The 27532-nt window shown below is 44.4% G+C and overlaps 1 protein-coding gene across 4 annotated transcripts in view; it reads left to right on the forward strand.

Moving 5' to 3' along the window:
- NLGN1 (neuroligin 1) overlaps positions 1–27532 on the forward strand; it is a 536958-nt gene that overhangs the window by 4634 nt on the left and 504792 nt on the right. Inside the window, exon 2 of one of the 4 annotated variants that reach the window (XR_004540695.1) lies at positions 12351–12486. The exons of the other annotated variants lie outside the window; for them this stretch is intronic. The gene's annotated coding sequence lies outside the window, so the exon portion shown is untranslated. The remainder of the gene's footprint in view (positions 1–12350; positions 12487–27532) is intronic. 4 annotated transcript variants of the gene reach the window in all.

The following is a 27532-nucleotide window of genomic DNA, read 5'->3' on the forward strand; positions in this document are numbered from 1 at the left end:
GTCAATTTATGACACATTTGAATTGACTTCTAGGGCCACGGCTATGTCTGTTGCCATGCGTTGGTTGGCATGGCTCAGAGTCTCAGAGCTCGATGTAAATCATCAGGACCGCCTAGCAAATGCTCCCTGCTTGGGTGATGAGCTCTTCGGAGAGTCCATGGATTCCACTACACAAAAGCTGTCTGCCCATGAGACTCGGTGGGATACTCTCCTGAAGACTAAGAAAAAGACTCCACCTGCTCGGCCTTTTCGCCAACAATCTGCCTACCAGCGCCGCTATGCTGCCCATCCCTTGCCACCGGCTACTCAACAGCCTAGACGTCAGCGTCAGCAACAGCGACAACCACCTAGGCCAGCTCAGCAGCAACAGGTGAAGCCTCCTCCACCACAAAAGTCTACCCAACCCTTTTGACGTGGTTCTCCAAAGCATAGCCAGTATTCCACCATCTGCCAATCTCCCTCGACCCATAGGAGGACGTCTTTCTTGTTACACCAGCCGTTGGGAGAACATCACATCGGATCAGTGGGTCCTCAACATCATCCGCCACGGCTACTCTCTCAACTTTCAGACACGTCCTGCACAAAGTCTGCCAAGAGAGTCTGCTTTGAACACCTGTCAGTCTTCTCTCCTTCTTCAGGAGGTTTAATCCCTCCTCCTCCTGAACGCCATAGAGGAAGTTCCTCTAGATCAGAAGGGGCAGGGATTCTACTCCCGTTATTTTCTGGTCCCCAAAAAAACAGGGGATCTCAGACCCATCCTAGATCTTCGCGATCTCAACAAATGCTTGGTCAAGGAGAAATTCAAGATGCTTTCTCTGGCAACTCTTTATCCTCTTCTCCATCAAAGCGACTGGCTATGCTCCCTCGATCTCAAAGAGGCATACACTCACATTCCGGTCAATCTGGCTTCCAGACAGTACCTCCGCTTCATGATCAATCATTGTCATTACCAATACAAGGTGCTGCCCTTCGGTCTTGCCTTCTCTCCAAGAGTGTTCACCAAATGTCTGATTGTGGTGGCTGCCTTTCTACGCTCTCACCACCTTCAAGTCTTTCCTTATCTGGACGATTGGTTAATCAAGGCCAATTCATCTCAAACAGTGCTCCTGGCCACCAACCAAACCATCCTGTTTCTACAGCTTCTGGGGTTCGAGATCAATCTACCCAAATCTCATCTCATCCCCACTCAGAGACTTCAATTCATTGGAGCGGTGCTGGACACAGTCCTCATGAGAGCATTCCTGCCGTCCAACCGTCTTCAAACTCTTCAATCTCTATGTCAGCAGGTGCTTCCACAACGTTCCATCTCTGTCAAGCAAATGATGATACTCTTGGGTCACATGGCCTCCACAGTTCATGTCACACCCCTCGCACGTCTTCACCTGCGCACTCCTCAATGGACCCTAGCTACCCAGTGGTCCCAAGCGACGGATCCTTGCTCACGACACATATTTGTGACATCATCTCTTCGTCAGTCTCTACAATGGTGGTTGATATCCTCAAATCTTTCCAGAGGTCTTCTGTTTCATCTACCTCCTCATCAACTTGTCATCACCACCGACGCCTCCCCTTATGCCTGGGGAGCTCATTTGAACGAATTCCAAACTCAAGGACTTTGGACAGCCCAGGAAATGAAACATCACATCAATTTCCTGGAACTCAGAGCGATGTTTTATGCCCTCAAGGCCTTCCAACATCTTCTCTTTCCTCAGGTCCTCCTGCTGTGCACAGACAATCAAGTTGCGATGTACTACATCAACAAGCAGGGTGGGACAGGTTCTCGCCTCTTGTGCCAGGAAGCCCAGAAGATTTGGGCTTGGGCCACAGATCAACTATTCCTGAAAGCTATCTACATTCAGGGAGAACAGAATTCCTTAGCGGACAAGCTCAGCAGAATTCTCCAGCCTCACGAGTGGACACTCGATCCTTTAACTCTTCAGTCCATCTTCGCTCAGTGGGGCACTCCTCAGATAGACCTCTTTGCAGCTCCTCACAATCATCAGCTGCCCCTATTCTGCTCCAGACTCTACTCCCCTCACCGTCTGGCAGCGGATGCATTTCTCCTCGATTGGTCCAATCTGTTCCTGTACGCTTTCCCTCCTCTGCCTCTCATGTTACGAACCTTGTTCAAGCTCAAGAGGGAATGAGCCACCATGATTCTGATTGCTCCACGGTGGCCCAGGCAACATTGGTTCTCCCTTCTACTTCAACTCAGTTCCAGGGAGCCTTTCCTTCTTCCACTGTTTCCTTCTCTGCTTACGCAACATCAGGAGACCCTTTTGCATCCCAACCTTCCGTCTCTGCACCTGACAGCTTGGTTTCTCTCGGGCTGACTTCTCATGATACTCTTTTGTCTCAGCCCGTTCGTTCCATTCTGGATGCCTCCAGGAAACCGGCCACTCTGCAATGTTACCATCAGAAGTGGACACGGTTTTCTTCCTGGTGTCTTCTTCATCATCATGATCCCACTTCCCTTGCAGTGGAGACCTTATTGGATTATCTTCTTTCTTTGTCTGACTCTGGCCTCAAGTCTACTTCCATCAGAGTCCACCTCAGTGCTATTGCTGCTTTTCATGAGCCAGTTCATGGAAAACTTCTCTCGGCTCATCCCTTGGTGTCCAGATTCATGCGGGGTCTTTTCAATGTGAAACCACCTCTCAAAGCCCCTCCGGTAATCTGGGATCTCAATGTGGTTCTTTCCGCCTTAATGAAGCCTCCTTTTGAACCTTTGGCTACCGCTCCTTTCAAGTTTCTCACTTGGAAGGTACTTTTCCTTATTGCTCTTACCTCTGCCAGGAGGGTCAGTGAGCTACATGCACTAGTTGCTGATCCACCTTTTACAGTCTTTCATCATGACAAGGTGGTTCTGCGTACACATCCAAAGTTTCTCCCTAAGGTTGTCTCGGAATTCCATCTCAACCAATCCATTGTTCTGCCTGTCTTCTTTCCGAAACCTCACTCTCATTCTGGAGAACAAGCTCTGCATACTTTGGACTGTAAGCGGGCTCTGGCTTACTATTTAGAGCGTACTAAGCCCCACAGATCAGCTCCCCAACTCTTTCTGTCCTTTGATCCGAATAAATTGGGACGTCCTGTTTCTAAACGTACGTTGTCTAATTGGCTGGCAGCGTGCATTTCTTTCTGTTATGCTCAGACCGGACTGACACTGGAAGGTTCTGTCACGGCCCATAGAGTTCGAGCTATGGCAGCATCTGTGGCTTTCCTCCGCTCCACGCCTATTGAGGAAATCTGCAAGGCTGCTACTTGGTCCTCAGTTCATACTTTTACATCTCATTATTGTCTGGATGCTTTCTCCAGACGGGATGGACACTTCGGCCAATCTGTTTTGCAAAATTTGTTTTCCTAATGGCCAACCTTCCCACCATCCCTCTTTTTATTAGCTTGGAGGTCACCCATCAGTCAAGAATATGCTGCCTGCTTGTCCTGGGATAAAGCACAGTTACTTACCGTAACAGGTGTTATCCAGGGACAGCAGGCAGATATTCTTGCGTCCCACCCACCTCCCCGGGTTGGCTTCTTAGCTGGCTTATCCTAACTGGGGACCGCGCGCCTCTGTCGGGCGGGAAGGCACTCGCGCGTGCGCGGTGCGGCCTACTAGAACTTTCCAAGTTCTTAGAGTGCAATCACTCTAAAATTGTCCGTACCGGGGCTCCGTCGGTGCCGTCACCCATCAGTCAAGAATATCTGCCTGCTGTCCCTGGATAACACCTGTTACGGTAAGTAACTGTGCTCAATGTTAATACTCCATGTTTTCCATTAAAAGACATACCAAATGTTAATTTGCATGAAGAAGAGTATGTCTCTAATACTACAACCTGTGTTACAGAAATGAATATGGATGGCTAGGTGGAAAAATAAGTTTTAGAATTAGCTTAACTGTAGTGTGGCAATAATTGATTCACCACCTCTATTGTTGGCAATTAACTGAAGCAGTGTAGTGGTGAAATTGTAGCACACTGTACAAAATGTATCAGATAACAGTTTGATAGAAATGACTGAGGAAGAGCTAGAAAAATGTAGGGGTTATTACATAAATGCAAGAACAAAGAAAATTATGGCAGATAAAGGCCATATGGCCTATCCAGCCTGCCCAGTTGTGCCATCTACTAACTCTGCAACTTGTTGCCAGAGGGTGTAGTAACAGTGGCTAGTGTAGCTGAGTTTGATAAAGGATTGGACAAGTTCCTGGAGGAAAAATCCATAGTCTCCTATTGAGATATATATATGGGGGAAGCCACTTCTTGCCCTGGGATCGGTAGCATGGAATGTTGCTACTATTTGAGTTTCTGCCAGGTACTTGTGACCTGGATTGGCCTCTGTGGAAACAGGATACTGAGCTACATGGACCATTGGTCTCACCCAGTATGGCTATTCTTATGTTATCCCTAAGAGATCCTACATGCTTGTCCCACACTTTCTTGAATTCAGATGTCCTCATCTCTGCCATCTCCACTAGGAGGTCATTCCACCCATGCACCACCCTTTCCATAAAGAAGTATTTCCTTAGATTACTTTTGAGTCTGTCCCCTTTCTACTACTTATTCACCAAGGGCAAGCAGATCATATCATCTCGCATGTTGGTGACATATCCATAGAGCCCTGGGTGTGTTTGCTTAAAATTATTTGTATCATTTTAAAAGTTGAAGACAGTGTCCCATCATGCATGTGCAGGACCAGCAGTCTATATTTATCTGTGGTGAGAGAGCAAAATGTGTAGTTCCTCTTTCCCTTTTTTCCCCCGCCCCTCCATCCCATTATCCACCATATCTCTCCCTCTCCTCTGTTTTCAGACCCATTATTTCTTCCCCTTCCCCTCCCCTCCTCAGTCCGGCATATGCCCCTCCCTTTGGACCCTTCTCCCTCCCTCCACTTCTAATAGTTACTACACCAGGGAGACCCCCAAAGGTCGGCATGCTTCCCTCTTCTCACCACCATCATCTGGAATCCCCCTAGTCTCCCGGTCTCACTTTAAAAACTAATTACAGTCTGGAGGATTACTGGTGCACTTTCCCTCTGCCGCAGTCCGCCCCAGACCAAAACAGGACATTAGGTCAGAGGAGGGACGGGACCACGGCTGAGGGAAAGTGCACCATCAATCCTCCAGAGGAACTAATCCAGTCATCTTGAAGCTGGTACATTGGATCATTTATTGTTTTTCTTGTCCTCTAATTCATAATTTTTGGAAATGTATTTGGAGTCAAATTAATAACTTACTTGAGAACCTAGTAGCACTTTCAAATGATACGATATTATTTGGTACATCAATGAGGAAAAAGAGACAAATATCCTCCAAAAATAATAAACTTTTACTCATAATGACAGGAGTTGCCATTCAACAAATTACAAGAAACTGGAAAAATTATGATAGATTAAGTTATAGTTTTTGGTGGAATTCACTGTGTCATATTTTTTAAATGGAGAGGATATTAGCTATTCAGCAGGGACGTTATAAAAAATTCATTGGTGTTTGGAGCCATTAACAAATTATTGTAAGGATTGATTATAAACAATTTATTTCTTCCCTTTTATTTATTGAAATATAGGGTGGGGGAGGATGGGATTAATTTTATATTATCTGAAATTATAAGGATATATTGGAGGGAGGAATTATATTATGATTTCAATATATGTAAGATTAATAAGTGATATTAGAGTGTATATGATTGTATTATTATGTACTTGTTGAAAGTTTAAAAATGAATAAAGAATTATAATTAAAAAAAAAAAAAGTGAGACCGGGAGGTGAATCGGGCAGCACTAGCTCGCGGGTCCAGACAGCTTCTCCCTCCTTCCCTATCACTGGCACAAACCATGCAGAGCGAGCCATCAAGCACTGGTTTGCTCAACGAAGCTTGGGGCCTTCCCTCTACTGGGCTTCTCCTAGTGATGCAACTTCCTTTCTTTGCGAAAAAGGAAGTTGTGTTATAAGGAGGAGCCCAGCAGAGGGAAGGTCACGAGTACAGTCCAGCAGCCCTTTGTAGAGATCGGCTTGCTCTGCAAGGTGTGCCAGTGGCAGGGAAGGAGGGAAGCCAGATGGAGCTGCTGGATCCAGAAGTGAGGGGGGGGGGCTGGTGCCACTGAACCCACGAGCAAGGAGGGGCTGGGCTGGAGCCGCCAGACCCGCGATGGTGGGATATCGGGAAGCTGTGGTGGGTGGGAGAACAAGGCTTTTTACCATTCCACAGAGTGATGAAAAGGTTTGTCCCTATGCTGGCGGTGAACAGATATAGATTTTACCCGTTCTTGTGGTTTTATTGCGGTCACCCCTAGCCACGGGAACGGGTCACGTGTCATTCTTTATTTTTCCGCTCTCCTTAAAGAATGACAAGGGGATGGGAACAGTGATGAATTTTGTCACCTTGTCATTCTCTAGTAAGAATAGAGCAGCTTGTTAGGTTGATCACAAGCACTTTTATTCATATACTGTGGGAGTTGCTAACCTTTGGTACTGAGATACTGCAGATTAGTGACTCCCATGGTAAATTAAAGTGCAGCAAAAGCCCAGCTTTTATCTCACCTTTTTACTACACCCCGAAATGAAACACGGAAGAGGCGGGTTGATTGACTTGTAGGCTGGAGAGAATTTTAGGGTAAAAATGCTGTCTGATGCTGGTCAATAAGTCTGGGGAAAATAAAGTAAAACCTTATGATGGGAAAGAGGAGATGAGGGAAAGCCTGGATGGTGGGAGGAAAGGATAGGGATAAACTGAAACACGAAGGCAGTCAGGGCAGTGATTAAGACAGAGGTGAAAAGAAGCTTTAGTTGTGGGAGGCAGGCAGGGAAAAATACAAAACCTGCTGAGGGATGGAGAAAATAAAAACATTTTAGAATGAAGCTCTGAAACATCTTACTTGTTAGCAATGATAGCGGGAGATTGCATTTGGAGAGCTACTGGCAGAATGGCTATGGTCTTAATTCATCAGTTCAAAGGGTTTCTTTCTTCCTTACATCAGTTTTGTACAAAACATAGAACATTATCAGCAGATGAGGACTGCATGAATAGAAAGCCCGAGAGCCTGTCTCGATGGGCGCTTCTAACGCAGAGCTGGAGGTCCGCGAGAGCGCCCGTTGGGATGGGGGGGCAGGGTTGCGAGAGAGATTAGAGTAGGGGGTAGGATTGAATCTTCCCGCCGCAGGGAAGACTGTGGATTGGTCGGGGCCGCAGCAAGGGGGACGACGGGAGGGTTGATAAAGAGGGGGGAGCTGGAGGACTCAAACGGTCACCGGGTCCTCCAAGACAGCTTCCCGCCCACTCACCCGCTATGCTGAGTTTTTGAGGGAATGGATAGTGTGGGTGGCAGTATCCCGAGCTACTAGCTGCTGGGCTCATCAAGGGATGAGCGGTGGGCCAGCGCGGAGCCGTGCATGGTGGGTCGGATGACCCTGGACAATCGGGCATGTGGAGACATGCCACCCCTCGGACCCTCGCTAGCACTGCGGGTTCAGGGGCCATTTAATTATTATATTACAGACCCTTGCTAGCATGGCGGGGTCGGGGGGCCATTTAATGGCCATAATAGCTTGGGTTCAAGATGTGTTTGTTTATAATGTTGTTTACAATGCCTGTTTGTTAAACATGGTTATAATTTATTGAAGTTATATGTTTATTTCAATAAGCAGGGCTGCGGCCAGGTTTTCACCAATGACAGTGTGGAGTGTGTTATTGGGACCTAGGATGGGTGGGGTGACATGAGGTTTGTTGTGAGAGCAGGCCGCTCCAGGTTCGCTGTTAAAACTTCATGTTTCAGAGCGTTACACGTGTAATGTATACCTGTAATTACTTATATTGGCCCTCAGAATTCTTAGGCTGTTGTAAAGGTCCACTTATTCCTATACAGGTGTGCTATTAACTTGAGTGAATGCAAAAAACAAAAAGCCATTAAATGATTGAATAAGCAAGACATAGATTAGTTCAAATGGGTTATAATAGGGGAAAATAGAAACAGAAAAATGATGGCAGAAAAGGGCCACGGCCCATCTAGTCTGCCCACACTAATGACCCACCCCCTAACTACCCCCATGAAGTGATCCCACACGCCAATCCCATCTTTCCTTAAAGTCTGGCATGCTGCTGGCCTCAATTACCTGTTGCGGTAATAAGTTACAGAAAGTCCTTGTCTAACTCCCACCTACTGAATGAACATTTTTTGGGGCTCTTCAGTAATTTTGCAACACCCCTAAGATTAGCTATGATTGGAACCTTGATGTAAATTGGCTCATTCAAGAAATACGATTAGAGGAATCGAGGAGGCTGCCATTCAGGAAACTGTAGATTCCCTGCTGGCACTTCAGGCTATTGTGCCAGTCCCTTCAGAAGAGCGGGGGCTGGGTCTCTATTCCATTTACTTTGTGGTCCCTAAAAAGGGGGATACATTTTATCCGGTGCTGGACCTCAAAAGTCTGAATCGCTGTCTGTGGATTCCGCATGGAGACCTGCGATTGCATCAGTTCAGCCAGGGGAGTTTGTCTCGGCTCTGGACCTCAAGGACATATACTTTCACATTGCTATCTGGCCTTTACATCAGCAGTTCCTCAGGTTCACAGTTCTGGACAGTGGCGTAGTAAGGATGAGCGGCACTGCGCTCCCCCCCTTTCCTTTCCCAGTACCTTTTTAACTTCTCTGTCGTGAGCAGCATGCCCACATCGGTGTCGGCTCGCCCTTTGACGTGAGTTCCTCGGTGCGGGTCCTGGAAGTGACGTCAGCGAGAGCACCGATGTTGAAGCAGGCAGCAACCTCACGCTGGGGAAGTAAAAAAGGTACGGGGAAAGGCAAGGGGCACGCGCATGCGGTAAGGAGAGGAGGGGGTGGTGGAGAGGAGGAGGGATGCCGCACCCTTAGGAAGATCACGCCTGGAGTGGACCACACCCCCCTCGCATCCCTTACTACCCCACTGGTTGTGGGCCAGTATTTCCAGTTCAGGGCTTTGCCCTTTGGTCTGGCCACGGCGCCAAGGACATTCTCCAAGGTAATTGTGGTCATGGTGGCATTCCTGCAGTGATCAGTGTACATCCTTACCTGGATGATTGGCTGATTGAAGCATCTTTTCAGGAGGGACAGGCTGCTACAGCAGAAGTGGTTAGGTGGTTGCAGTGCTTGAGCTGGGTAATCAATTTTGAGAAGAGCAGGTCGTTCCATCTTTGACACACATCAGGTGAGAATATTTTTTTCTGAGTGCAAACAGGAGAAATTGCTTCTTCAATCCCGCACTTTGTTTTATTCTAGAGCCTTCAGACGTGGGACTATATTCAACTGTTGGGCTTCATGCTGGCGGCAATGGAGGCAGTTCTATGTGCATGGGCTTACATGCTCCCTTTGCAATTGTCCCTCCTCAGTTAGTGGTCTCCAATGCCCCAGAACTACAATATTCGACTACAATGGTCAGAAGAGGCAAGAAGAAGCATGAAATGGTAGCTTGCAGAGGCCAACCTGTCGAAGGGAGTTCCATTTCTGGTTCAACACTGAGAGGTGGTAACAATGGATGCTAGTCTCTCATCTGCTGATTACCTGACTCATCTGGCCCAAGGGTTCTGGGTGCCAACAGAGATGACTTGGTCCATCAATTTCTGAGAGCTCAGGGCAGTTTGGTTAGCCCTGCAGCATATTGCTCAGTTCGTGGGTCATTCTCTGGTTAGGGTGTTTTTGGACAGTGCCATGGCAGAGGGCAGGACTCACAGCCAATGGCTAGCAGCCAGAGTGACCCATCTTATGACCTAGGTGGAAAAGCATCTTTTGTGCTTGTGAGTGGCTCACTTTACAGGGTCGTTGAATGCATAGGCAGATTTTCTCAGTTACAACATTCTAGACCTAGGAGAGTGGGAACTCTTAGATGATGCATTCCAACTGATTGATCATTGTTGGGGGAGCCTGGGGGTTGACCTGATGGTGACTGGGCGCAACTCCAAGGCCAGTACATTTTTCAGTCATTGGAAGGAGCTGGGTAGTATGGGCCTAGATGCGATCCTTCTCCCCTGGCCGATGGACTCCCTCCCTCTTTTACGTGTTCCGACTGTGGCTGATTGTTGGCTAAGGAGGATTGTAGTGCAAGCAGGCCTTGTCATTCTGGTGGCTCTGGATTGATCCTGAGGACTCTGGTACATGGACTTGGTTCAGTTGCTGTTCGGTCAGTCATTGCCTTTCCCCCTCGAGAGTTAATCTATAACTTCATCTGCAATGTGTGTTTAAACAAATGTGATCACTGCTGTCTATCTTTTAATATTGACCTCTGTAATATCATAGTCAAGACCAATCACAGCCAGTGGGATTGAGAGATAATTTGTCAATCTGAACTAAAATGGCTGCCGCCAAAGAATTTCTTTTCTATAAATTCTGCCCAGAGTGCTAAATACTTCGATGCTACTCCTACACTCATAGGAGTGTCAGAGCAGCATGGGAGCATTTAGCGCTCTGAGCCATGGAAGAAACTTCTACTGTGGCTTAGCACTTGAAGCAGCCGCAGTTAGCCCCATAAGGAGGTATAGTCCTAAACTATGTACTGGACAACGAATCTGTATGGAAGGCAAGTGATTGTTAAATAAAAGATTAGGAAAGGTGTTTAGCGAAACTTCTATTTTAAAAGCCTGTTTTGTAAGTTTAGTGATAAGTTAAACATTAACCCCTCCTCCCCTTTTATGAATCCGCATGAGCGTTTTTTTGTTGCTGGCCGCAGCGGTAAAAGTTCCAACGCTCTATGAGCATCGGAGCTTTTACTGCTGCGGCCAGCAATAAAAAAATGCTAATGTGGCTTCATAAAAGGGGAGGGGGAGGTGTACATTTGCCACAATCTCTGTCATGGTACAAGTACTGCAGGCGGGACTCGTTGACTTATTAGTGACTCATCTTCTTTTACACCTGCCTCTATGGACCCAAATGTTTGCTGACTGACTTTGCCTTCCATAATTACTAGTTTATCAGCTTGTGTAATGCAGTCTCGAGTTTCCTTGTGGAATATGGGTCAGGAGTTTTGTCCATCTAAATCCATAGTAGTCAGCACAGAATGTAAAAATAAAAAAATATATATTTTATATAAATGAAAAGTGCAGTCACCTGCAAAATATTCAAGCTGGTCATGGCATTTTCCCTCCCTAACCCAACCCAATTCACACTCTGCCTCTTTCTGCCCCTCCCCATGCAAATGTTCTTGCCTTCTCTTTGCTACCTCAAAGATGTGCAGTTTCTCTCAATTCCCCTTTCTCTTCAGTTCATGCTCTCTCTTTCTGCCCGTCTTTCCCTACCCCCAAGGCATGTTTTCCGGCTCGTTCTTTTCCTCTCTCTTTCTTTCCATCCTCTCTCTTTCTTCTGTATCCTCCCCCCTACCCAAGCACCTTTTCTCCCTGTCTTTCCCCTACTGCCCTAGACTTTCACTGCATTCTCTTCCCCTGGTGTTGTCTTTTCCTCCCTGCTTCCAAGACTCACCTGATATCTTGTGCTTCAGCTCTTGTTTCTTTAGCAGTGACTCTGGGAGCTACTTTGGGCCATATCTTTTTTTCTAGAGATGGCTGCCATTTAAGTTAAAATGTTAGCAATGATTTTGGGAATTTGCTGCAGTTTTCTAGTGTTGGAATTATGAATCTTTAACATTTAAATTGTACAGTTTGTGGTAAGTTGATATTTAAGGTTATGCATAATGGGGATCCAGCATATTTGAGGGAGGTATAGCACTATGCTCTAGGAGGGTCATAGAAATTGACTAGGATGACCTTACTAATGGTTCCAGGTTTGCCATTGGTGCAATTAGCTGTGGGGTGGGTGACAATGCTGTCTGTTGCAGGGCCAGTATCATAGTATTGCTTGAGACATTACTTTTGAAACTGGACTATATAAAGTTTTGAAAATGTTGAATTTTTTTGTGTATTGATGCTTTTGTGTAGTTGTACAAAATTATGAATTTAGCTTTTTTTAGATTTTGGACTTGGATGAGATTTTATGTTTTATTATTTGTTCTGTTGATTTTATTATGATTGTTTATTTATGGGCGGCCTTGAACAATGATTTTTGCCTTTGGATTATATAGATCAATAAATCAATAATAAATAATTAGCTTATTATTATATGGTTTTACATATACAGTATATTTATTAGTATGGATGAACATTGAAGTTGGTAAGGATGCACAGTTCTCTAAGAAAACACTTTTTCCAGTTGCTGGGTACATAAAACTCCCTTCAACATTCTTATATACTGAGCGATTTTGCCAGTGGAAGAGACCTGTTTAGTAAGCCTTTTCCACTCTCTTTATTCCCAGTTCTTAAAAGGTAAGAAAGGTGGACACTGAAGGTTGATTCAAGAGAAATGGAAGTAAATTGACATGCTTAATTCATTTTATTGTAGGATTTATGGGCAACTTTGGTACAATACAATATAAAGCAAAGCAAATCTAATCTTGGCTGCTCTAAGTGGCTTTATATGCAATGCTGGTGAGCATTCCTCGGGGGAGATGAAAAAGGCACAAAGCCCTCGAAAAGAGGTAAAATGAACTGTTTTGGAAATAATACATGCTGATAAACATTTATGATTTACTGCACTCCAAAGTCTTTTGAATTAGCATTTTTATTTGCTTGTAGTTTGTATGTTTCTTTGCATATTTTTCTTCTACATGAGAGAAATTTTTCCACCAACCGCACAACGAGATTTGATTACTTCAAGCAGTCTGTGACATCATACTTAATTCAGCCACTCACTTCCAGTGAATAAGAGCTCATTTGTCACTTTTGTGCTCATAGAATTGCTGCTGTAAGTTCAGGGAGCTGCTACAGAATTTAGTTATGTTGTTAAGAATACTTATATCAAGAGTATCTATTAAAGCAAGGAAAAGTGTAAGGGCATTTTTTTAAAGGACATCTTAAGTCTTGGGAAAGACATTCAGAATATCCAGTAGAGAAAATGTCCATTTTCGAAACTGCAAGATATCTTATTATTTTTTTTTTTTTTTAAATGATCTATCTAGACATTTTGACTCTTACTGCGTCTATCTTTTTTGGCTATTTTTGAATATGGAAACATCCAAATGAAAAACGCACAACAAGCCATTGGGACATCCAAGCAGCCAGCATTCTTAGCAAACTGACCTCACAGACAGCTGAGCAGATCAGATCAGAGGGGCACCCTAAGGAGTACTGCAGTGAATGTCACATTAAAAAGACTCGGGCACAAATGTCAATATAACCTGTTAATATTGTATGGTGGGCCTTCCAAAACTCACTGTACCCACCTGTACACCACAACAATGGCCATTATGCTTGCAGGTATTATCTTTATGTAGGTATAGTAGGTTTTGAGTGGGTTTTGGAGGGCTCACCATACAATATAAGCAGGTTATAGTGATGTGTATCTGGAACTTTTTGAATGTGACGTTCACTACAATACCCCTTAGAGCTCTCTGATTTGTTGAGCTGTGTCTGTGTGGCCATATGAAGCTGTAATACAGGCTGTAATGTACTATTTCTTTAAATAATAGTAAACCCTATGCGGTTCCTTTACCCTGTAGTGCCTACCACGTAGTTTCAGCAAGGTGGAAGTGGGGATCTGAGGCTTTTCCTCCCTACTTTTATGTTTTGGTTTTTTTTGTGGTAGATATTTGTGTTAGAAGTACCTGTTTGAATGTTCACCCTCACATGAGCTCTTTGGCACTTGGTTTTTATTCTTTATAGTAGGAATATTGACACTGATGAACTGTTTCTTTCACATTTTTGGGTGGTGAGAGGGGGTCGGTGATCATCTGGAAAATAAAAGGGGAGGGGGATTATGGCTTAATCCCTCCAGTAGTCATCTGGGTAGATTGGGCACCTTTGTGACCCTTGTTTGTTTTTAAAACAGGTGTTGCCCCAAAAGTCTAAATGGTGCCCTAGACATTTTTTTAAAAGTTTGATTATCCCACGAGAACTGATGGCAGCCATTCAGGGAGTGGCGCGGGGCCAGGCAGGAGTGTGAAAAGCATGCTCCTGTCTTGTGCGCCACTGGCTGCAAGAGATGAGGAGGCAGCTGTACAGTGAGGGAGGGGCTGCAGTGCGGAAAGCTTCTGCCAATACAGCGCTTGACTGCCGGAATTTAAAGGTACCGGTGGGGGGGGGGGGGGCATATTCATTCCATAAGACGCACTTTTATTTACACCCACTTATTTACTGAAAAAAAGTGCATCTTATGGAGTGAAAAATACAGTATATAATAATAATTTATAGTTTATATACCGCCAAAGCCAAAGTAGTTTGAGGCGGTTTACAATAAAGAAGATCTGGACATTCAGCGAAAAAACAATGAAATCTTTGAGTACATGAATATTTGTACAGAGTAAGGTTACATTGTAGGGGCAGGTTTACAATAAGAAGTAGGTCGAGGCGGTTTACAATAAGAAGGGCTGGTCATACAGCGTGGGATAAGCAGTGAAGACTTTAGGGATTCTTGGTCACAAATCGGTTGAACAGGTTGGTTTTAACTAGTTTTCTGAAGTTGAGGTAGGATGAGGAGTGCTTGATGCTGCTGCTTTACCAGTCATTCTGTAGACTTACTTGGAAGGCAAGCGTTTTGTCAAGGAATCTTTTGTATCGGCAGGTTTTTATTGTAGGGTGGCTAAACATACGTATTCTGCGTGTAGGCCTGGTGGAGCAGTCTAGTTTAAAGTGGGAGACCAGGTATTGAGGGGCCAAACCGAGAATGGATTTGAAACAGAGACAGGCAAATATGAACAATACTCTTGCCTACAGGGGCAACCAGTGGAGTTTTTGGTAGTAGGGGATTATGTGATCCCATTTCTTTATGCCGAAAATCAATCACACAGCTGAGTTTTGTATGATTCGAAGTCTTTGAATGGTTTTCTTGAGAGACCCCAGATAAATGATATTGCAATAGTCGAGTAGATTTAAAATGGAGGATTGCGCCAGTAAGTGGAATGATGTTGTGTCAAAGTACTTTCTGATGGTTCTTAGTTTCCATAGTGTCGAGAAGCCTTTTTTGATCAGTAGCTCTGAGTGCATATCTAGAGTGAGATAGCGGTCCAGTGTCACTCCCAGGATTTTTGTGGTATCGACAATGGGGAAGTTCTGTCCATTCGGGGTTATTGTAGTATCTTTGATTTTGTCATTTGGGCAAGCCAGGAAGAATTTGGTTTTTTCAGGGTTGAGTTTCAGTTTGAACTTTGTCATCCATATTTCGATTTGTTTTAGTTAGTGCTAGATGATTCTTCGTCTCAGGAGTCAGATTTGTTAGGGGCAGGACTATGATGATGTCATCGGCGTAGATGTAAAATTTGATTTTTAATTTTTGCAGTAGATTTGGCAATGGGGCTAAGTAAATGTTGAACAGAGTGGGGGGTAGGGGGGAACCCTGTGGGACTCCGCATGGGTTTACCCAGCTGGAGGATTGGATATTGTCGCTATAGACTCGGTTCGATCGTATAGTCAAGAAGCCTTGGAACCATTTTAGTACATTGCATGAGAGACCAATTGTCTCCAAGCAGTCAATTAGGATGGTATGATTGACTAAGTCAAAGGTGCTGCTTAGGTCTAGTTGAAGGATTAGTGCATTAGAACCTTGGCTGAGTAGGTTCAAGAGGGAATCCAGTAATGAAGCAATAACTGTTTCCATGCTGAACTCGGATCGAAAGCCTGATTGGTTGTTGTGAAGTATGTTGAATTTGTCTAGGTGTGTTACTAAATCTTGGTTTACCAAGCCTTCCATCAGCTTTACAAAAAAGGGAATGTTTGCGATGGGTCTGTAGTAAGATGTCAGCTTGATAGATTCCTTGGGATTTTTTACAATCGGTGTGATCAGTATGTGACCTCGGGAAATGTACCCGACAGTAATAGGGAGGAGAGCCAAACGTGTAACGTGGCTTTGAAGGTGACTGGAGCAGCTTTCATGACGTTTGGTGGGCAGCTGTCTAATCTGCAGTATGAATCGACGTATTTTTACAAGAATTTGCTGAAGTGATTCCAGGTAGGGACAGAAAAGTTGTTCCAGTACATGTCTACTCTGGGTTCGTTTGTGTGTTGGGCACCTGGGTAGTTCAGATGGTTGGTAGTGGAGGGTGGTAGGTTGGATCTTAGGATGCTGATTTTGTTGTTAAAAAATTCAGCTAGCGCATCTGTGGTGTGAAAAGGCCTGTATATCGTAGAGATTGTTAACTAGTGTAAATAGGTTGTTGGTGTTGGGATAGTCTATTTTTTTGCGTAGAAATTCGCGCATTTTATAGTTATAAGTTTTTTGTATTCTTTTAATTTTAGTCTCCAGTTTGTTCTTTCTATGTTATCACCAGATTTCATGATTTCGTAATTCTCATTTCACTGCTCCTAGCTCGGCGTCGAACCAGCCATCATCTAGGTTTTGGTTTCTCATTTTTCTTAGTTTGATGGGGGCCATCTTGTTAAGAATCTGCGTGCTTGTATTGGTCCAGGTGTTGATAGAGGGGGAGTTTGAGTCTGATGAGATATCGTATGTGACCAGAATTCCACTGGATTTACCAAGCCTCTGGTGGCTGTCATTTTCCTAATCCTTTTTTTCTCCAGGGGTTTGGTTGGGGAGCGTTTGGTTTGCCAGTTGAATTGGAAATTGCATAAATGATGGTCCGACCATAGGGTGTCGGTCCAAGTGGTTTGGTGCCAGAGCATTTTGGGATGGGCTGGGGCTTTAGAAGAAAAGGTTGATCTAGTTGATGTCCTTTTAGGTGGGTTCTATCGGGGGGTGGCACAGGGAAGTTGAGAGAAGTGATAAAGGATAGTAACTCTTTGGTGTCGCCCTGCTCTACCTGCTTTGAAGCTTTTAGTGTAGTGGCCGGCGATAAAAAACCCCCCAAAAAACCCTAATGTGGCTTGATAAAAAGGGACCTATGTTATGCATGTAACTGATCCTATTCTATAACTCAACTCAGCAGATGGGTGCCACTTTAGCTGCCATTTATAGAATTTGGGGGAAAATATTCAAATTCTCAAATTTATTATTTCAATTTTTATTAGCATTTTAATTAATACATTCCACAAAGGAAAAAAAAGGAATATTCCAACAATACTCAATATAGAAGGAAACACAAAAAATAAACATAACATTATGAATTTTTCCTCTAGTCTACAAAGAGGCTTCAGAAATGAGAAAAAAGAAGCCAAAACTATAAAAATAAAATTCTGCTATTTTGTGTTGTGCTATTTGCAGTCTTATATCCTGCCGAATCCTCATTAATTAGAGTTCCAGGCAAGTTACAGACAACATATTGTTACATAGAATTTTGTATAGAGTTAACTTTAAGTAGCATGTATAATTCTTTCTAATATATTTATCAAATTGTTAACAAATTAAGACATACAGTTTGAGGTAATATATCATAAACTAATATTTACATTAATGGGTGCTAGCTGTCTGTCATTCTTTCCCCCCCACTTCCCTGTGCAGCAGCCACAGCAGCATTCCCTCCCCCTCCATGTCCCTGTGCAGCAGCATTTCCCCCCACCCTACTTCCCTGTACAGCAGCATTTTGATCCTCCCCCCCACTTCCCTGTGCAGCAGCCACAGCAGCAGCATTCCCTCCCCACAAACCACTTCCCTGTGCAGCAGCAGCATGTCCCTGCCTTCCCTATGCAGAAGCAGCATTTTCCCCCCACACACACACTTCCCTGTTCAGCAGCAGCATTTCCCGGCCTTCCCTGTGCAGAAGCAGCATTTCCCCACCACACACACAGTTCCCTGTGATGCAGCAGTATTTCCCAGCCTTTCCTGTGCAGCATTAGAATAGCATTTCCCGGCCTTCCCTGTGCAACATCAGCATTTTCCGCCGCCCCCTTTCCAGCCGCCGCATTGAAATTAATAGAAAAGCGCTGCACCGCGCTACCGCTGGCTTCGGCATCTTCTATCCACTGCGGCCAACCCTAGCGGAAACAGGAAGTAGTCAGAGAGGGTGGGCCACAGTGGACAGAAGACGGTGAGGCCAGCGTTAGTGTGGTGCAGCGCTTTTCTCTTAATTTAAACGCGGGTGAGCCAGCCAGAAGGAGGAGGCTTTGGCGGTGAGTGAGGGTGTGAGGGGGGAGTCGGCGGCTGTGCTGTGTTTCTCCGAGTTGTCTGGCCGCTGCATCTGCACTCCTGCTTGCCACGGACCTACTGATCACAGATCAGAGATCATGGAAGCACGCAGGTAAGTACGCATGCGCGGCTAGGGTTTTATTATATAGGATAGCAGCTGACCATTAACATTGACAAGCAAGCCTGAATGATGCTGACTAGTATCCATGATGATCACATTAAAGATAGCTAAACAAAGTTTAGTTCAGAAAAGCATATAAAACCTGAAATTTATAATAGAATATTCATATAAGCTTCAAACAGAAATAAAAAAATAACAAAATAAATTATGGTGCTACATAGAAAGAGAGTAGAAATCAAACCTGAAAGCCACTGTCATTTGACATCAGAGTTGGAAGAATCTTTTGTGTATGCTCAACTATAAATATGATGAAATACCAGTCCAAAAGTTTGCATCCATTTGTGTTTGTTTGGATGCTTTAAGTTAATAAAGCTTATGTATGTTACTCAATTTCCTTGTTAATTAAAACTAACAAGCTTTTCAGTTCTTTTGACAGGACGTATGTGAGAGGTGATTGTATTCGTTGGTTATGTGCATGATTTGGAAGTCCACTTAATCACAGAAAAAAAATATATTTACTCTCCACTTAAATGAAATCTACAAGCGCCAAACCCCCTTTACAGATGAAAGAAAAAGCCTCAGGTCTTAGGTGAGCTGACCACTCACAGTTCTACCCCACCACTGACAAATACGTTACTGGCCGCATTGAGGTGGAAGAAGATATCTTCTTCCTTACAGGCCCTACGGCGACAAGGGGGCATCCGCTGAAAATCAGGGGCGGGAGATTCCATGGTGACACTAGGAAGTACTTCTTCACCGAAAGGGTGGTCGACCGTTGGAATGATCTTCCACTTCAGGTAGTTGAGGCCAGTAACGTGACTGACTTTAAGATCAAATGGGATCAACACGTGGGCTCACTTCAAAGAGGAACTTAGAGGGGAGGGTTATTTGAGTGGGCAGACTTGTTGGGCCGTAGGCCCTTTTCTGTAACATAGTAGATGACGGCAGATAAAGACCCGAATGGTCCATCCAGTCTGCCCAACCTGATTCAATTTAAAATTTTTTTTTTTTTTTTTTTTTTTTTTCTTCTTAGCTATTTCTGGGCGAGAATCCAAAGCTTTACCCGGTACTGTGCTTGGGTTCCAACTGCCAAAATCTCTGTTAAGTCTTACTCCAGCCCATCTACACCCTCCCAGCCATTGAGGCCCTCCCCTGCCCATCCTCCTCCAAACGGCCATACACAGACACAGACCGTACAAGTCTGCCCAGTAACTGGCCTAGTTCAATTGACATAAAAAACTTTCGTCAATAGGGCATGTTTAATTCAAAAGAAGAAGAAAAAGGTTTTAACATCAAGAAAATGTCACTAGTCCTTTGTACAAGTCAAAATTTTGTGGGGGGGGGACCACTTCTTCAGGACTGCTGGACTTAAGTGACTGATTGTTCTATGCTCTTGACCTTGATATGGTTAGAGATTGAAACATCCATCCCAAAGTTTTTTTGTTCAGCAGTACAAATTTGTAAAGATTTATTTGGTTAACTCCTGAACTTCTAATGAACATTAACCCCTGTCTAAATAGTAAAGTGGGAAAAAAGGGTTTGTGCATCTGAGCAATATCGGCAATATATTTCTAGGTATAAAGGAGTCAATATTGAAAGTGATATAACTGGTCAGGAGAGGCTCCTGACCAGTTAAATCGCTAGTGCAGGGCTACTTAGGACTTTTACAAAGCTGCACGACTGATTAGCAGTGCACTGAATGTGAAGAAGCCTACAGGAATAGCATGGGCTTCTGTGCATTCAGAGCTTAATCAGTGCTACTGAATATCGGCACTGATCACTAAAGCCTAGCTGGCTGTTTTGTGGATGGTTAAGTTCTGGTATTTTCAGCACTTAACTGCCTAAATTAACTGGACAAATCAGATCACATAAAAGGTGAAATGGAATGGGACTTGTATACGGCCATTTTGAAAACACAGTCCGGTTTCATTTTGCAGTTACATGCTGAATATTGCACTTAACCGCATTAAGGAGACCTAGCTGCACATAACCGGATATTCTGCTTCACAGCCATATAACAAACAAACTCGAAACAAAGCCCATATTAATGATACCGGAAGGGACCCATTTCACTGGCACTCTCAGCTTCATCAGGAGTCACTCGTGAGGACTGAGATGTCCATTAAAGATAGCTGTAAATTAAAGCACAAACCATTAATAATAATTTTACATACAATGGAAATGCTCAAACCTAATCCAGGGAATTATAGACCGGTCAGCTTAACCTCAAGTTCCCGGGAAGATGGCCGAATCATTAATCAAGGACAGTATCAATGAGCATATGGAAAAAAATAAGCTGATGAGAACAAGCCAGCATGGTTTCTGTAATGGAAGATCATGCCAAACGAACCTACTGCACTTCTTTGAGGGGATAAGCGAACAATTGGACAAAGGTGACCCCATAGACATAGTATACCTGGACTTCCAGAAAGCCTTCAACAAGGAACCTCACGAGCGCCTACTAAGTAAACTGGAACCACGGGGTGGAAGGGGACATACACAGATGGATCAGAAACTGGCTGGCGGACAGGAAACAGAGGGTAGGAGTAAAGAGACACTATGACTGGAAAGGGGTCACGAGTGGCATCCCGCAAGGGTCAGTGCTAGGACCACTGCTGTTCAATATATTTATTAATGACCTGGAAACAGGGCCGAGGTGCGAAGTTATAAAATTTGCGGACGACACAAAACTCTCCGGTAAGGTTAGATCTGTTGAGGAATGTAAAGAACTTAAAAGGGACCTGAACAAACCGAGTGAGTGGGCAAATAAATGGCAGATGAGCTTCAGTGTAGAGAAGTGTAAAATCTTGTACATAGGGAAAGGAAACCCGATGTACACCTACATGATGGGGGGGATGATGTTGGGGGAAGACAACCTAGAAAAGGACTTGGGGATTTTGGTGGATAAAACTATGAAACTGGCGGCAAAATGCGCAGCAGCCTCAAAAATGGCGAACAGAATGTTGGGCATTATCAAAAAAGGTATCACTACTAGAACCAAGGAGGTTATCCTCCCGCTGTATAGGGCGATGGTGTGACCACATCTGGAGTACTGCGTTCAATACTGGTCGCCGTACCTTAAGAAGGATATGGCGATACTCGAGAGGGTCCAGAGTAGAGCAACAGAAATGATAAAGGGCATGGAAAACCTTTCATATGCTGAGAGGCTGAGAAGCTGGGGCTTTTTTCCCTGGAAAAGCGGAGACTTAGAGGAGATATGATAGAAACTTACAAGATCATGAAAGGTATAGAGAAGGTAGAGAGGGACAAATTCTTCAGACTGGCGGGGGCAACAAAAACTAGAGGGCACTCAAAAAAATTGAAGGGAGACAGATTCAGAACAAATGCTAGGAAGTTCTTCTTCACTCAGAGGGTGGTGGACACCTGGGATGCACTTCCAGAAGAGGTGGTAGAGCAGAGTACAATTTTGGGTTTCAAAATAGGATTGGACGAGTTCCTGAAGGAAAAGGGGATTGAAAGATACAATTAGAGGGTTACTATACAGTACAAAATGCTTTAGAGTAATAGATCACTTACAGGTCATTGACCTGGGGGGCCGCCGCGGGAGCGGACTGCTGGACATGACGGACCTATGGTCTGACTCGGCAGAGGCGATGCTTATGTGCTTACTAAATAGACTTACTTTTAACGAGCTGTATTCAGTATGCAACAGGCTGTGCTGACAAAAATGGCGCTGAACTACTTACAAAAGCCACACATGCTACTACTACGCTCGCTTTAAAGACAATATTTCCTGCCCCTTCAGTAATGTCATTGACAGTGTTTATGTATAATCAAAATTAAATATGACCATGACTTCATTATGTTAATATAATAATGTACAGTTACAAAACACATTCCACTCCATGGTATTATTAAGACCAAATGGTTGCTGCTGAGTTTGACTGTGGAGAACTGCAATCTTTTAGTCAAGTAATGTTTTAACCTGGCTGGTAATTCTATTTCTGAACACCTCCTGGTTTCGCTAATCCCTTGATGCAGCCCTTGCATGGGTAAAACACGGCCTGCGTTGGGTCACTGTATGTATACTTGGGTGACTTGTCAAATGTGCACAGGACAATCGCGTGCCGACAATTGCTCCCTGACATATTGTGCGCAAGGCAAATGTGCGTACTGAATGGGGTGTGGGGTAGGAAATCCCCCCCCCCTTACATTTAAAACATTCACTTGCTATCTAGGGCTCCCCTAATCATCATGTAAACCTTACCCTAACACTAGCTAGCAAGTGAATGTTTTAATAATAATAATAATAATAACAGTTTATATACCGCAGGACCGTGAAGTTCTATGCGGTTTACAATGCTTAGAAATGTTACAGATTGAGTGAACAAAGTACAGATTTAGCGACAGGTGATTCTTGCGCTCGGTTGTTAAGGATTAAGATTGAATGGGTTGGCCTCCTAAGTATTTCAGAAATAGATGTGTTTCCATACGTTTCCTGAATTCTCCATAGGTAGTAGGCACAAGCAATTGTTCAAGGTCTTTACCCCATAATGCTGCTTGATGTGCGAGATGTTGATGATGACTTTTAAATTTATAACCTCTAACCGGTGGAGAAACGAAGTTCAGGTGTGAGCTTCACTTGTGTCTGTTGGTTGAGAAAGAGAAAAGGTCTGTTATGTATTTAGGGGCTAAGCCATAAAGTACCTTGAAGCAAAAACAACCAAACTTGAATTTCACACGTGCCTTCATTGGTAGCCAGTGTAAAAATCGATAGGAAGGTGTCACATGATCAAACTTTTTCAGTCCACAAAGTAGTCTAACCGCTGTATTTTGAACCAGTTGCAATCGCCGCATGTATTTCTGGGGGAGTGCCAAGTAGGCGATGTTACAATAATCGAGTTGACTCAAAATAAGGGATTGTACTAGAATTCGAAATGATGAGGCATCAAAGTAAGCTCTGATGGTCCGAAGTTTCCAGAGGGTATAAAAGATTTTCTGATCAAGGAGTCCACCTGGTCTTTCATGGTCAGGTTTTGGTCCAATGTTACACCCAATATCTTCATAGTGGGTTGAATTGGATAGCTGAGGTTGTTGATGCACATTGGTGCTTTAGTGTCGAGTGGGTATGTCGCTGCTATGAAAAATTTTGTTTTCTCAGAGTTTAGTTTTAGTCTGAATTCGGTCATCCATTGCTCCATCCGATTTAATACTTCTGTTGCTTTGGGGGTGACTTCTGAGACAGAGTTGGTGCATGGGATAATTATCGTGAAGTAGTCAGTGTAGCTAAATAATGTGCCGCAGTTGTCATGCGTGCACTTGTCGGTGAGCGCATTTGACAGGGCACAATTGTTGGCGTGTGATTGTCCTACACGCAATTGTCGGTGTACCGTGTACTTTGTCTCTGGAACAGTAAACTGATTTTTGATTATTTTGCTTCAGCTGATCTGCTGTTTTGACCACCATTTTGGATTTTGCACTGCTTTCGTTGTATGCTAATAGATCTCATGCATATTCATTGGGGAAATCCTGAAAACCTGACTGGATTGTAGCCCTCGAGGAAGGACTTTGACACCCCTGTCCTATGGTGTTGCACTGTTTGGAGAATGACCACAATTTTTACGATCTTGGGTGGCTCATAATTGAACAGATCGCTGCGAAGTTTGTGGGGGATAAGATGGCACGCATTCAATTGCGTGAGCAATTTTGGATCTTTGAACTTAATTCTGTCAAACCCAAGGGTCTGAATGATGTCCTCAAGTGGAACAACATTATTTAGTTCCTGGACCTCTGACCTTATTCTCTTTTGTGGTGTATATCTTTAAAAACTTTTGTACTGATTTTGTGTAACAACCTCTGGTGCTGCCCCTCCCCTCTAATAAGATTTGGGAGTGCCAAATTTATTAATGTGTGATGGGCATGATAAACAAGTTGTAGACAAGGATTGCCCAATTCTGGTCCTTGAGATCTGGCAGGCCAGGTTTTCAGGATATCCACAATGAACATGTATGAGAGAGATTGGCATACCAAGAAGGAAGTGCAGGCAAATCTCTCTCATGCATGTTCATTGTGGATATCCTGAAAACATAGCCTGCCAGTAGATCTCGAGGACAGGAATTGGGAAGCCCTGTTGTAGACTATTTCAATTTAGTTATATTACTTCTTCCAGTTACGGCTTCCGACTCCGTTGAGCTGTAGTCGTGCTGTGTCCATCCTAATTAGGTTACTCCCCCTAGCGATGTCTCTTGATTTTGTGATTTAGCTCCGCCACACCTCTCCGTCTCCTCCCCCCTTTTTCAAGCCAGCAATGGGTCGTAGTGGAAGCCTCGGCATCTTCATATTTTCTGTTTATACTACCTGCAGTTCCTGAGAAGGGGCTACAGAGCCCTGAAAATAAGCTTGGTTGAACCTAAGCAAGAGTGTTAGAGATCCGAAGGGAACTGATTTTACTTAAAAAAAATTTGGATGTTCCCATCATACCAGCTAATGGACATTAATTGCAAGCTAAGTCTGCTTTGTTATAACGCCATAGTTTTTCATGTTCTGGCCAGTAAATGGGGGTCTCATTCATTGAACTTTGGTTGATATTGATATATGAGAGATACATTCACATAAATATTGTTTGAAATTACTTTGGTTTTCTTATTGTTTATTTAAAAACAAATGGCTTATTTACACACCCAAGGGTGAATTCAATGATGGCGTGTGGCTGAAATCGTTTTATGATTTCTATGCCAGTTGACTTCTGGAGCAATAGAATGGTCTCTTGTTAGTGATTTCCTCTTTCAAGCTCATAATCTCATACTGAGGATTCACCCTACAATTCAAAATATTTAACTTATAATTTATATCTCTTAATGTCACTTGGCTGTCATAAGTTCAATGGATCAGCCTCCCATTACCTAATTTTGTTTGTGGTATTCTTTCAAGTACCATCTCTATTGGTTCAGCTTCAGGCATAGCTTAGCTCCTGTTTTGGCTCTGTTAACTCAATTGAGCATGGGGATTAGGCTTCCTGGGTGCCTATTCTAGATATATAGCTGGTGGTGTCAGTTGTCTTATCCGTCCCTTATGGCCCCATTTGGTGGTTTTTCTGCACCCCTAACTCCCTCTTCAAGTAAAAACAAACGTGGTTAAACCCAGAGGGAGTGCAGTGGGCTGAAAGCAAGGCACAGAGCAGCCAGCTGTGTATGTTACCTCTCTTCACAGTAAGTATATTTCTTTGGTTTGCCTTACCATTCGTGGCCCATTCCCTCCTGTGCTTATTTGAACCGGGGAGGGGTGGCTTTGTCCACTGACCCCTTGGTTGTGGGGATATTGTGGCCTGTCGAGATTTGCCTTTTGTTCTCCCATGGTGCGGTTAAGAGACAAACAAGGAAAAGAACGAATGGCATACTGTGCTTTGGTGCTTTTCTAGGCTCTTGGGGAGTGGAGCAACTCTCCCACGGTGATTTTTGCAGCTGCTAATTCACTCAAAGCGGCAGCTCCTGTTTGGCGGGAAGGAGCAATAGCTTCCACTTAGACTCCTGGGTTTTCTGTCAGCGGCTATTGCATTGTGTTACAGGCTCTCTGCGGGGGTGTCTGTTTGAGGCTGCCATTTTCTGAAGCCTTTGTTCAAGCTCTTTCTCCTCCCTTATCGCTGCCTGGAATGTTTCAAGGGCAGGGGATATATCCTTGGCAGTTATTGCTTCACTTCTTGCGGCTCCAGCCTCCTGTCCAGGTGGTAAAATATCTTCCCGCTAACTGTATTTGCAGCAATCCAGCCTGTTTAAAAAAGGTATAAATTTGGCTTGCAGGAACTGGAGTTTCACAGGCCTTGCTGGGAAAGCACTAGGTCCCAGAGGGATGATGCTTGCTTCGGTTTCAAAAACAACAACAATTGTTATTTCGATAGCACTACCAGACACACACAGCATGTTTCAGTTACCACCGGCATAGGGGACTGCTGCTATTTATGTAGGACGGATTCCTTGTCCACCTGCTTGTGCGCAGCTGTATTCCCAGGGGAATCAGACAGCAAGGGGGTTAAACAGCAGCTGTTTGCACCAGTGGGATCATGTGTGATCTGCCAGCAGGTATGGCACAGTTTCCATTCTGCTTGACAGCTCTAGCTTCTGCAGTTATGGCATTATTTTATGACACAGGCATGCATACGCTACATATATCTGGGTTCCTGCACATTTCAGTTTGGTCTGGGCAGTTGGCCCATAATGGTGTGGTCTTATGTTTTATCCACTGGCAAGCCTCTGTGCTTGGGTGGAATGAAGTCTTTTATTCCTGCCAGCCTGTTTCTCTTTTGAGATTTGGAATTCTATTCTAGTCTCCATGTCTGGTGGTGGCAGTGCAGTGTAGAAGGGTGGTTATGTCAGGGGCCTTGGTTTCAAGTACTTCTCCAACACGAGTAGTCCCATGCTAGATGCCCATCATTAGGGAACCCTTCTTCTGAGTTTCATGAGGATGGCTTCTGATTTCATCTTCGTAGTTGAGGCTGTCTTGCAGCTGCTTGTAGGAACCCAGGGACTTTAGCTTTGAAGACTTCTCCAGTTCTTTCTACCAGCTTGTTTCCATATGCCCTTGTAGAGTTGGCCTGGGGATAAGCCACTCAGGATGATTAGTTTATTGAGTTGGCAAGCTAGGTTGGTGATTATTTCCATTATTGTGGTGATGGAGCTAGGTTGGGAGTTAGGAGGTTTATAGACTAGAAGGATTTGTATGTTGTTCTGTGTGGAATTAGTCTTATCTTTCAGTTTGCAAGCAGTGTATTCCAGATTGGTGTGAGAACTCCCCGTTTGAGTTTTCTTGGGAGATGGAGTATGTTGTATCCTGGGGGGCAGAGGTGGGGAAGTTCTGGGCTACCATGGTCTTTTAACCATGTTTCCGTGATAAATACTAGGTCTATATCCTTGGTGGAGATCAGATCATTTATGAGGAACTAGTCTTTAAGCCCGTTACATTAACGGGTGCTAGAATATGTCTGTCTTTCATTCTTTCTTTCTCTCTCCCCTTGGCCGCTTTCTGTCTCTCTCTTTCCCCAGCTGTCAACCATCACCCCTTGCCTGTTCCACCTGTCCAGCAGTAGGCCTTCTCCCTTCCTTTTACCTCCCCCTGTCCAGCAGCACTCCTTACCTGCTCCCCCTGTCCAGCAGCACTTCTTCCCTGCTCTCCAGTCACTCTTCCCTGCTCCCCCTGTCCAGCAGCACTTCTTACCTGCTCCCCTGTTTCTCTTCCCTGCTCCCCTGTTTCTCTTCCTGTTTCTCAGCAGCACTCCTTCTTTTCTCCCCCTGACCCTCTTCCCTGCTCCCCCTGCCCAGCAGCACTTCTTACTTTCTCCCTGACCCTCTTCCCTGCTCCCCCTGTCCAGCAGCACTCCTTACCTGCTCCCCCTGTCCAGCATGCGGCTCCTATCAGCATTCCCTCCACCTCCATTTCC

This window comes from Geotrypetes seraphini, chromosome 9, assembly GCF_902459505.1.
Source record: "Geotrypetes seraphini chromosome 9, aGeoSer1.1, whole genome shotgun sequence".
NCBI lineage: Eukaryota > Metazoa > Chordata > Amphibia > Gymnophiona > Dermophiidae > Geotrypetes > Geotrypetes seraphini.